The following is a 12,657-nucleotide window of genomic DNA, read 5'->3' as shown; positions in this document are numbered from 1 at the left end:
CTTCTTCCCTTCCTTCTTTTTTTTCCTTCCTTCTTTTTTTCTTTCCTTTCTTCTTTTTCTTTATTTCTTCATTTGCATATGTATGTTTGGGTGTATATGAGTGTATGTTCAAGTTTCTGTGGGTGCACATAATGTTTATGTGTTCTTATGTATGTATACATGCATGAATATTGAGGCTAGAGGATAACCTTGGGTGTTGATACTCTGGAGCAACCCATATTTTTTTCAGGCAAGTTCATTCAGTGTCCTAGAACTCACCAAGTAGGCTAGGTTGGCTGGTCAGTGAGATCCTGGGATCTCTTTTCTCTGTTTTCCCATCATTGAGATTCTAACCATGTCCTATCTTACCTGAGCAGCCAGAATATGGATTCCATGAAAGAAAATTGTTGGTTTTCTTTGTCATTGAATTTCTAGTGCCTAGTATATATTTAAGGTTGAGTAAGTGGTTGAAAACAAATGAATGAATGAATACCATCTGCTTGCTAATTCTTCTTTAGAGGAAGATATTCTCATTATTCATTCAAGTAACTTAGATTTATATCATACATGCTTGGCTTACCTTTCCTTTTGTCGTGGCGTAGTAGATTATTTGCAGATCAGAATGGAAAGAGTTCTCAGAAATAGCTGCTTTAGTCTCCTATCAATGTGAAGCTCCTTTTTATAGGCTCCTGGACAGATGGTCAACCAGCTCTTATTTAACCACCTCCAGTCACAGAAGACAAAAAACACCCCAGTTATTATGATTAGACACATTCCATCTAATTAGATCATTTTCAGCTGCATACTATTGCAAGAACTAGAATATTTATCTTAAAACGAATTTAGAATACTGATTACATTAAAGGTTCAAAGTTAGTGATTCCATTATAATTTGGGTCAAAAGTTCATAATATCCTCAGGACTGGCCTCACTGCTTAGTAATTCTTTATAGCAGATGCACATCTTCCATATATCAACATTCTCTTCAGACTGTTTATTTTTCTCCTCTTTCTTTTTAATAGGAATAGATGGCAAGTGCAATTTTAGGGCCTTTAAGCCACATATCATCTCTACTTTGCAGAAGAGAAAAGAACTTTTAGCTTTTATGATAGAACAAATCAAGACATTTGAACTGGCTACAATCCTGGAGTTGGGATAGTGGGACATGGTGATTGATTTAGTCCAAGTTAAAGGCCAATGTTATGTGGAGGATCAGTTTCATAGGTTAACCTATGAAATTAGGTTGTATATTACAAGTAAGCTGCTCATATTGAACACTCTTGGCTGCCCAGTTTTACCAGACTTCCAGCAGAAACCAGATTTACTCAACTGTCTACTCTTCTGCCATGAAGTATATGTGACTCGAAAAAAGTCACTTTAACTTGTTGAATTCTTTATATATACTGGATATTAGCTCTCTGTCAGATATAGGGTTGGTGAAGATCCTTTCCCAGTCTGTAGGCTGTTTTGCAACAAATCAAGTAATCCGATTAAAAAATGGGATACAGAGCTAAACAGAGAATTCTCTACAGAGGAGTATTGAATGGCAGAGAAACACTAAGAAATGCTCAACATTCTTAGTCATCAGGAAAATGCAAATGCAAATGACCCTGAGATTTCACCTTACACCCACAAGAATGGCTAAGATTAAAACCTCAAGTGACAACACATGCTAGAGAGGATGTGGAGAAAGGGGAACTCTCCTCCACTGCTAGTGGGAATGTAAACTTATACAACCACTTTGGAAATCATTCTGGCACTTTCTCAGACAATTAAGAATAGTGCTTCTTCAAGATCCAGCTATACCACTCCTAGGCATATATCCAAAATATGATCAAGTATACAACAAGGACATTTGCTCAACCATGTTTGTAGCAGCTTTATTCGTCATAGCCAGAAGTTGGAAACATCCCAGATGTCCATTAATGGAGAAAGGGATACAGGAATTGTGGTACATTTACACAATGGAATACTACTAAGCAATTAAAAACAAGGAAATCATAAAATTTGCAGGCAAATGGTGGCAACTAGAGAAAATCATCCTGGGTGAGGTAACCCAGAAGCAGAAAGACACACATGGTATATACTCATTTATAAGTAGATATTAGACATATAATATAGGATAAACATTCTACCACAGAGGGCCACTGAAAGACTTTACCCAGCAGATTATCAAAGCAGATGCTGAGGCTCATAGTTAAACTTTGAGTAGAGTGCAGGGAATCTTAGGAAAGAAAGGGGGAGATGGAAAAACTGGAAGGGACAGGAGCTCTACAAGGAGAGCAACAGAACCAAGAAATCTGGGCATAGGGGTCTTTTCTGAGACTGATACTGCAACCAAGGACCATACATGAAGATAGCCTAGTGCCCCTGTGCAGATGTGGCCTGTGGCAGCTCAGTCTCAAGGAGGGTTTCCTGGTAAGGGGAATGAGGACTCTCTGACATGAACTCAGTGGCTGGCTTTCTTATCACCTCTCCCTGTTGAGGGAGCAGCCTTGCCAGGCCACAGAGGAAAACAGTACAGCCAGTCCTTATGAGACCTGATAGGCTGGGATCAGATGGAAGAGGAGGAGGACCTCCCCTATTGGTGGACTTGGAGAGGAGCATGGGAAGAGAAGAGGGAGGGAGGGTGAGATTGGAAGGGAATCGGGGAAGGGACTACAGCTGGGACACAAAGTAAATAAAATGTAATTAATATAAGAAATAAAAACTAAAAAGTCTATCCCTAGGTAAATTCCATGAGTAACCCCTCATTTGCCTTATATAAATATGTCATAAGATGCCCCTGCAATTAATCTGGGGTTCCATAACCCAAGCTGAACCAGTAGTGAACTAACACTGCCAAAGAATTAACTTCTGTGCTTTGGGCAGAGTTTTTTCTTTCTCCTTGATAAAAATGACTAAGGAGAACATGTAAATCTTAGTGATACCAGTGATCATTTTGTGACATTCATGAATGGCCTTATTACAAAGCTATAACCACTACCGGAAGAACGAAAATGAAAAGGGCCTGGTTACTGATGATATTTTTGAGCTCCTAAGAATTCCATGCCTAAATTCCACTCTAGGCTTTCCTTCTAGTTCATTTATGTGATGTTGTCTCTGTTACTTGAATTTTTTGTGTGTATATTGAGATTCTGTTTGTTTGAAACATGATTGTCCTCAGTGATGCCAGTCTAATGGAAGGTGTGGAGGCAGCAACAGGTAGGCGCATCTTCCAGGGATTCCTTCATCTTTTATCCTTCTTGGGGTTGTTCAACAGTGTAAGGGTGAGTTCCTGCCTACACATACACTGCTTCAATAACCCCTTAGACAATTTTTAGATAATTTTTCAATGCAAATGCAATAAGCCTTAAAATCATATTCCAAGTATGGTCCAGACCCTCTGGGTACAATGAAAACCATGAACTAGTAAGCTATAATAATTCAGCTTTTATGTATGGAAAGAAAGTTGTACTTATAATGGATTGGAACTCAGTATGAACCTACTATACCAAACTAAATTCTAACTTTCTTCTTGATAAAATGGGGATAATAATTTCTGTTTACTTCAGCTTCTATACAAGTCAGATGACATAACATAGGTAAAAAAATATTCCTAAAATGTAAAACTAATGAACATATCAGAAATGATGCTTAATGCTTCTTCAAATGATCTTAGCTTCCTACAGCAATGGTATTGTTGCAGAGTTTAATTATGTCCTGCTTTGTCTCAGAAAGAATATCAGACATCTTCCAGAACAGAAAAAAAAAAAAAAAAAAAACCGTCTGGGAGTTTCATTATACTTCAATGAGTATATGGGCAACATCAATTGGGTTTGTTTTCTTCTTTCTTCTTTTCTTCTTCTTCTTCTTCTTCTTCTTCTTCTTCTTCTTCTTCTTCTTCTTCTTCTTCTTCTTCTTCTTCATCTTCTTCTTCTTCATCTTCTTCTTCTTTTTCATCTTCTTCTTTTTCGTCTTCTTCTTCTTCTTCTTTTTCATCTTCTTCTTTTTCATCTTCTTCTTTTTCATCTTCTTTTTCGTCTTCTTCTTCTTCTTCATCTTCTTCTTTTTCATCTTCTTCTTTTTCATCTTCTTTTTCGTCTTCTTCTTCTTCTTCTTCCTTTTTTGGGAAGGCAACAAGGGTCAGAGATGGACCTGTGAGGAATGGAAAGTGAGTTTGATCAGGGTTTATAATGTGAAATTCTCAAATAACCAATAAAAACATTATAAAAATGAAAGGAAAAGAATGATACTGCTGGACATTGTGAAATTAGCCCAGGTTAGGCACTCAATAAACATTTTTATTTATTTATTTTAGATTTTTATAATTGCCTATTTACCTTGGGATGAGCAGACTTTTCTACTTATACTATCTCAGTAACTTCCCCATCCATTTTTTAGCTCTCGTTCAATGTCATCTGCCTTATCTATTCCTATCTGAGCTTCCTTTCATCCATAATCCCAAGATATTTGCTTGTATTCTTCATGTAGACCTTCCCATGCCATCTTTGAAGTCTTTCCTCCCAGTCCACATGGTTCCTTCTCCACACTAGCACACTGTGCAATCTTCTTTCCCAGCTTTTTGTGTCTTCTTTCTGGTTTCTGTGATTCTCCTGTACTCAAAGCCCAAGAACCTTAATCATGCCTACCCCAGTCTGTCCTGCCCAAGTTTTAGGCCTTTTAATCAATGAATACTTAAATTCATCAAAAAATTTCCTCTGAGCTATTTAGAAAACCACATGTGTATAGAAATTGTCTATTACAGTCTTCTTCATTCCCATGAAATAAGAATAGATGTAACCTCTCTAGGGCAGCTTTTCTGGATTTCCTGGCTGAGGAGAAAATGTATCATTGCATTTATATTAATATCTCAAAGTGACACCTGAATAAGTCACATTAGCACGCTAAGGACCTTATACCTCAATGATGTGGCTTAGCAGGCCCAGGCACAACCTGTAAGTCTCCTCCTGGGATAATTCCAGGACTTCCTCCTAGGCTGACTTCATGGTCAAAGGACCATGTAGGTTCTTTCTACAATGGGGTATTCTTGAATGTCACTGTTCTTATTCTGAAACTGTAAGAGTCCAAAATTCAGAGGAAAAAAAGACATTCTTTTCCTTACATAGCTCAAGACCTTTTGGGTCCCACTTTCTTTTCTTTTCTTTTCTTTTTTGTAGTGTATCACAGTTGTCATTTTATTCTTTTGTTTCTACATCCCAGTTTCCTCTCCCTGCTCCTCTCCCAGTCCTTCCCCCCTTCTCCCCTTTCCCCAACTTCTCCTCCTTTTTGCTTCAGAAAATGCCAGGCCTCCCATGAATATCATCCAGCCATGGCATATCAAGCTGCAGTAAGACTAGGCACCTCCTCTGCTCTTAAACCTGGCCGAGCTAATCAGTAAGAGAAAAGGGTCCCAAAGGCAGGCAACAGAGTCAGAGACAGCCCCTCCTTCCACTGTTAGGCATAGCACATGAAGACCAAGCTACACAACTGTTACATACGTGCAGAGGGCGTAGATCTCTCCCATGCAGGCTCCCTGGGTGATGGTTAAAGTCTCTGTGAGTTCCTATGAGCCCAGGTTAGTTGATCATGTGGGTTTTCTTGTGGTGCTCTTCACCCCTCTGTCTCCTATAATTCTTCCCTTCTCTCTCCCACAGGATTCCCTGAACTCCACCTAATGTTTGACTGTGGGTCTGCATCTGTTTCCATCAGTTGCTGGGTAAGGCCTCTCTGATGACAATTGGGCTAGGGACTAATCTATGAGGAATCATTTTACTGACTTTATTTTGCCAGTCATATTTGGATCTATCCTAGGTCTCTAGGTTATCCAGATCCTGAGTCCCAGTCCTTCAGGTAGTGCCAGGGGTGGGCTCCCTTTCATGGAAGTAGTGTTAAGAAGGACCAGTCATTGGTTGGACACTTTTACCCCAGCACATTTTGTAGGCAGGACAAATTGTAGGTCAAAGGTTTTGTGGCTGGGTCCCATTTTTAATCTTGTTGTAAGATATCAGTCAGATAATTTTCTCCTTTCAGAAAATCCCAGTCCCAGCCAGAGAGCATTTACTCTATTATCTGGTGCCAAGGCATAATGACATCAATATATGAAACTTTAGCCTCCAAGCAGCTCCCTAAAGTAATGTTATTATTCAGTCTGAAGTAATGTCCTCCTGCACTCATGTTGGACTTGGCTCTTTCTAAGGTGCCTGGGAGCTTCCATCCATTCAAAGGGAAGACCAGACCTGTCCCTCCAAATTAAGAGATTGGTTGAATGATAGCATGAATGAATGATGCACAGAATTCCAAGGTACTCTCTTGAATTGTATTCGTAATAATAAAATTCTTATACCCATCAAACTGGATGTGGTAACTGCTTAATTACTTTATATAGGTGCTATAGCTTGAATCTGAAGATTCAGGCTTTGAGTGCAGATTCCTAATTGATGGTTCTATTTTGAGGGACAGTTGAACTGTTCAGGGATAGACCCTCACTAGAGGAAAGAGATCATTAAAGTTGGGCCTTTGAAGGTTATATATGGAGCTCCTATGCTGGTCCTTCCTTTCTTGCGTACTATAGTGTGAACAGACTGAGACTCATGCTCCCATCTCCACCATCTGAACCTCTCTGCAATGTCTTACCACCATGATTGACTAAAACTTTGACCCCAAATAAATCTTTCCTCCCTTGTGTGTTTTACTGCAAGGTATTGTGATCTCAGTGACTCAAAGGTAAGTAATACCACTAGGGTTATTACTTAGTTATTACTGGTTTGTCAAGGCAATGCTATTAATAAAGCCATGTATAAGGAAGTGGGAATGGAGGGGATGATGACACTTGTAGGCTGATAGAACCAGTAAGCATCAAATTCCAACTGACTTAATTATAAATTCTGTCACTCAGTCCAGCATTACTGCAGCTGTGTAAGAAATAACAGCCAAAAGAATCGACAAATCAACTCAGCAAGCAACCAGTGGGTGCAAGGTATGTGTTAGGGCTTGTGTGTGGCCCTTCTGTTCTGTTACATATCTCTCATTAATGTAGGCATTGATTTTTTTCAGTAAAATCTTGATTCTCTGTTTTAAGTAGAACAGAACGTTTTATCTGAAAGTCTCATTAAGAAATATTTCCTCAGATTTAAGAGCAAAATGACAGCTCTCCCGTCAATGTGGACACATTAAAAAGGAATTCTGAATAAGATTGAAGAGGATGCTTAAATTTCATTCAGAATGGCAAACAGGATAGTCACCAGAAGTGGTGGAAGAGAGGGAACAGGACAGGAGCCTACTATAAAGTGTCCTCTGAAAGGCTCTACCCAACAGGGGATTAAAGCAGACACTGAGCTGAGACCCACAGCCAAACTTTGGGCAGAGTACAGGGAGTCTCATAGAAGAAGGGGGGATAGAAGGACACAGAGAGGACAGAAGCCACAAAGAGACCAACAAAGCTAAAGAAAATCTAATCCCAGGGGGTTCTGCAGAGACTGATGCACCAGCCAAGGACCCTGCATGGAGAGGACCTAGACCCCCTGCTCAGATGTAGCCAAGAGGCAGCTCAGTCTCCATGTGGGTTCCTGAGTAAAGGGGAGGAGGAACTGCCTCTGTCATGAACTAAGTTGCCTGCTCTTTGATCACTTACCTTTACCAGGATACAGAGGAAGAGGATCCAGGTAGTCCTGATGAGACTTAATAAGCTAAGAGCAGGTGGCAGGGGAGGAGAACACCCCTTTCAATGTGCTAGGGGAAAAGGGTAGGAAAGAAGAGGGAGGGAGGAAGTGAGGGAGGAGGCTACATTTGAGATACACAATGAATAAATTGCAAAAAATTTAAAAATTAAAAAATAAAAATAATAAATAAAGAAATATAAAATATTTTAAAAAGGAATTCAATATCACTTCTAACCCTCTTAGGGTAGCATTATTTCTATGAATTATTGAAAAGTTAATTAGCCTGTGTAATGCCCTCCAAAACTTCTTACAACTGCTGCCAGTCTTTGTGATTATTGTGGCCTCCTTTGTGCGGGGTAGTTCTGCCATCTGCACTTAGGGGCCTCTGCCTTTGATTTCCAGGCCAGGTAAAGCAATAGCATCTGCCACTGTTTCACTGGGCTTGACAGTGGTCCTTGTTGGATCTTGGCACTGATAGGCTCACAGATGCAGCTATTATGTTAGTTTCCCAGGGCCAGCCAGTGAGTTAGAAAGGGAAGACAGATCCCTGAAGACCCGAAAGAGTCTGTGTGAGAATGTGTTTGCTTGAGGTGCGAGCAGAGAGTGTAAAGTGTAAATCTTCCCGTTAGCTGGAAATGAATACAAATCAGTCCTCATTTGTATTCATTTATTCCACAAGCAAGCAGGTTTGAGAGACTGCATAGTGCAGCCCACTCCAGAGGAAGGCAAAGAAAGATCTGGTCTTGGATGAGGTGCTAATTTATAGGAGAACTTGGATGTGTGATTTGCTAACTGATCCTCAGAGTTTCCATGCATATAGCAGCCTCATTATTAACTGCCTGTCTGCCGAGCAACCGTCTTCCTATGGCCCATTCTTCAAATCTATATCCAACTCTTGCTGTTTGTAACACACTAAACATGTTTCTTAACCATCTGAGCCTCAGTTTCCTCATGTGAACAATGGGAATGAGGATAATACAGTTAGGGTTCAAATCTGTAGGCACTATGACTTGTAGTAACTGAAGATTGAAAGTAGATTTTAAAAAATGCACGCAATGTATATATACAGGCTTGTCATTTTTCCTAGAAATGACAAGTATAGCAACTATTTGTATGGCATTCATATTTTATTGAGTATTAACAGTACTGTATAGATGAATAAAGTACATGGAAGGATTATGTAAGATACATGGGAATACTGCATTTGGGCCTTTAATGCTCTGGAGTTGGGTATCTTTAGGAGTCCTGGAACAGATCTACTGATGAGACTGAGGTATGACTGCATCTAATTTACAGTACCTCTTTAGAGTGAGTGAAGTAGAGCATGAAAAATAGTTAATATGGAATGCAGAGAGCAGTGAAACATGAGTTCTTATCGTGCTTATTATTCTCTTAGCCTAGGGTGTTGCAAACAGCAAATGAGACTTTAAGCACAGTCCAATTTGGTACTGTCTTATAAGGTAATTTTGTAAGTAAATATGAACAATACAATATAGTGTGGCTTTAAAGATTTACTGCCACCCTGATAATGTTTCAAGATGATAGAAAAACAGACTGATAGGCTTGCAGAGAAGGTCTGAGCCTGACTCCTGTTCTATAGGTAGTAATACTGAGGCCCAGCAAAACAGATTTACTTGTCAATATCCAGTTCCTGAGACTAGAAACTGAATTTCATGAGTTATAATATGGTTTTCTTTCCATGTGTTGTTTTCTATGTATGAGGAATCAAAGTCAGAGTAGCTGAATGAATTGTTCGTGCTCATATATGACTATTTGTGACTCACATTTATGGCATATTTCGTACATGCAAGCACAGTCTCAGTGTTTATATGTGAGCTGCATCATCACTTCCTTCCCACAACTATAGGAGATGGTAAAAGTCTCCCTGTTTCTCAGATAGAGCTGGGGGCACAGAGAGGTCTAGTAACTTGACTGAGCATACACAGGAGGCACCAAGATTAACAGATCATTTGGCATCAGAATTGCACGTTATCACCAAGCTGTGTGTTCTGAGTCTGTAGCCTGATCCTCCTATTTCCCCTCCTTAGGCACGAGTAAGCTGGAGCTTTAAGTCAGAAATGAGGTTTTAATGATGTACTGTAATGTCTGTTACTGGGTGACAAGAGAGCATATTTGCATGGAGGGTCCTGATCCTGGAGCCCTCAGGGAAGGCACTGTGTGTGTGTGTGTGTGTGTGTGTGTGTGTGTTGCGCACGCACATGCATGTTGGCGTGGGCACTTTCTGCTTTTAAATTAGTGTTTTTAGAATCCCTCTGATGGAACACACTGACCTTGATGAGATCTTTTGGTAAAAGAGAAGACAGCTGTGGCTTTAGGGTCACCACGTAAAGGGAAGAGTGAATGATCATCTGGCTGGAGTACCCTGGGTGGGTGGTTTCAAAAGAAAGTAGACTGTGGTGAGTGCCATTGCACATTCTGACCACTCCCCTACTGAGCCACCCATGTTCCTTAGAGAGTGTCTATGAGGAAGTTTAATCTAAAATGCCCAGATTCCGTTAAAAATAATGAAATAAGAACTCAGAAGAGGTTGAATTGGGCTATTTTACTTCATTACCCCAACCTGCTTCTAAGCACCTCAAATGTTGGGAACAACTTCACTTTTCATGCTAGTTTCTTCATATGCAAAGTGGGAAGGATTCTTGTGACTCATTCACAGGGTGATTGTTATAGACGAAATAGTCTTTCACTAGAAAACCAACAGTCTGCTTCTATTTGGCAACACAGCCTGTGGGAAGTCATTCAGGTGAGATGAAGTCCTGAGTGTGTGGCCTCGATTCAATTACTGTCTTGTAACCAGGGGATTCAGAGACACACTGAGGAAGGGCAGTGGCTGTCTCTAAGCTGAAAAGAGAGCCCTAGCCAGGAGTCCAATGATTTAGCACCTTGAATTTGTACTCCCTTTCTTCAACTTGTGAAATAATAAATTTCTGTTGTTTAAAACACCATCTTGGGGATTTTATTCAGTTTAAGATAGTGGTTACATAAATTAACTCTAGAATTCTTGCATCTATGCTCAGTTCTTGAGTTATATGTGTTTCAATATTTGGTATGCGTGTATATAGAGATATGTCAGATCTCTATATATGTTATATTCATGTCCATATACAAATGTGTGTTTATGTATATGTGTATGCTATGGAATGCCTTGGTCTAAATTCTAATTTGCCAACTACAGCACAAGGATCAGCACTGTAGCCTACAGTTAGTAGTGTTTTACTTGAAGGCTGGGGGCACATATCTTAGTCTATTGATATGTGTCCCCATCGCATGAAAGCTGACTTGTCCCTACCTGACCTACCTCTGGGTCAGGTTTGGCACCTCTAAAGCAACAGTTAGGTTCAGTGAGTGGTGTAGTTCCATGTTATAATGCCAAACCTACATAACACAGCAGGAGAGAATGAAAAACACCTGCTGACTGGGTTCTTGAGATCTCTGAGAAGTATTTGTGATGCAAGTACCTCCTTTGTTCTGAAAAGCAGTCCTGGGCCATTCATGGGCCTCCATAGGAAATTTTGGGCTTCTTGGTAATCTGAGCACATGGGAACTAGAGAAATGAACTGTAGTTTTGAAAGAGATGTAACTTTATTTGTTCTGAAATTAATTACATGAGATAATAGCTTGGACATTTTAATGAGCACTTGTGATGTTGCAGGCATAATAGTAGGTAACTCATCCCTTTCTGTCTCTGAAACACAAGAGTAGGCTGTATTATTCACATTTTATACACAAAGTGAGTGAGCCCCCAAAAGGAGGGAAATCACTTGTCCAAGGTCACAAATCTATAGCTTGCCAGAGCCAGAATGAGACTCATCATTTGTGATAACACAACCAGACTCTTCCCACTGTGGAGCACAGCTGTGCTTGAAAACAGAAGAAATATTGTAGAAAACATACCACGTTAAAGAATGAGCATGCACATTAGTTAATCTTCTGGCAGGGATCTAACTAAATGATTGCTGTGTTTTGCCTATAAGCGATGAGAAAACTTGCCCCCAAATGGAAGGAATAGCTCTTATTGGGCTTACAAATTTGCCAGGTCAACTTCGTATTTCATTTTATTTTTCAAGCAAAAGGGAACTCAACAGGAAACTGGGCATAGCATAAGAGCTTTTTATTCTGAACACCAAGTCGTAACTGAGCCATGCGTTGTCCCTGGGAAGAAAATTGCCACAAAATGGGAGACAGAAGAGTCCTTTTCTAATGACAGAGATAGTCCAGGGCTGAGTGAGGCTGATGTGCCAGGTGGCAACACAATTAGCAAACTCTGAAACCAGTGGCTGCCACCTCCTTGGAAAACAGCTATGTTGGAGCCAACCTCTGCCTGCCCGCCTTGCCCAGCAGAGAGAGAGGTGCTGCCAGACCTACTTCCCTCACGTCTCACGCCAAGTGCAGTTGGCATGGAACTGTTATCCCTGGAGGGCCATGTGTTATCGTCATCTTGAGGAAGGGGCAGCTAAGAAATTCCCCTTGGTAGTCCCACGATCAATTCTGATGTTCCAGCAGAACTCCTAGGCTGTAAATACTGACGATAGCCCAAGGGACAAGAGAAACACAATAAATAAGATTGAAGTGGACACCAAGCATATTAGAATGTCTTTGCTGCAAGGAGCCTGCAGAATTTGTTTGTTCAATAGAGCTAATAATGTTAGCTACCACCAACTGAGTGAGGAATTAATGACAGTCCTCCTCTCAGGTGTTTGTGTGCTCTACTGCAGTGAATTCTGACAACAACTCAGGAAAGGACTTCCAGTATCACAGTCTCTGTTTTATAGGCATGGATACTGAGGCTTAAAAAGGCTAAGTAACATGTGCAAATGACCCACATGCCTTAGAAGTGACAAAGCCCAGATAAATTAGAATTAGCTCCAACTACTAAAACTACTACCCCATAATACTTTTGTCCTCATGTTTATCCCCGGAAAAACATATCCTGAAACACATAATCACAGGAATCTATCCTTGTTGTAGTTTGGGGAATAGTCCCCAAAGACTCATGTGAAAGCTTAGTTCCCAGTGT

Source organism: Meriones unguiculatus, chromosome 10 (genome assembly GCF_030254825.1).
Source record: "Meriones unguiculatus strain TT.TT164.6M chromosome 10, Bangor_MerUng_6.1, whole genome shotgun sequence".
Lineage (NCBI taxonomy): Eukaryota > Metazoa > Chordata > Mammalia > Rodentia > Muridae > Meriones > Meriones unguiculatus.
Note: the sequence above shows the minus strand (reverse complement) of the source record.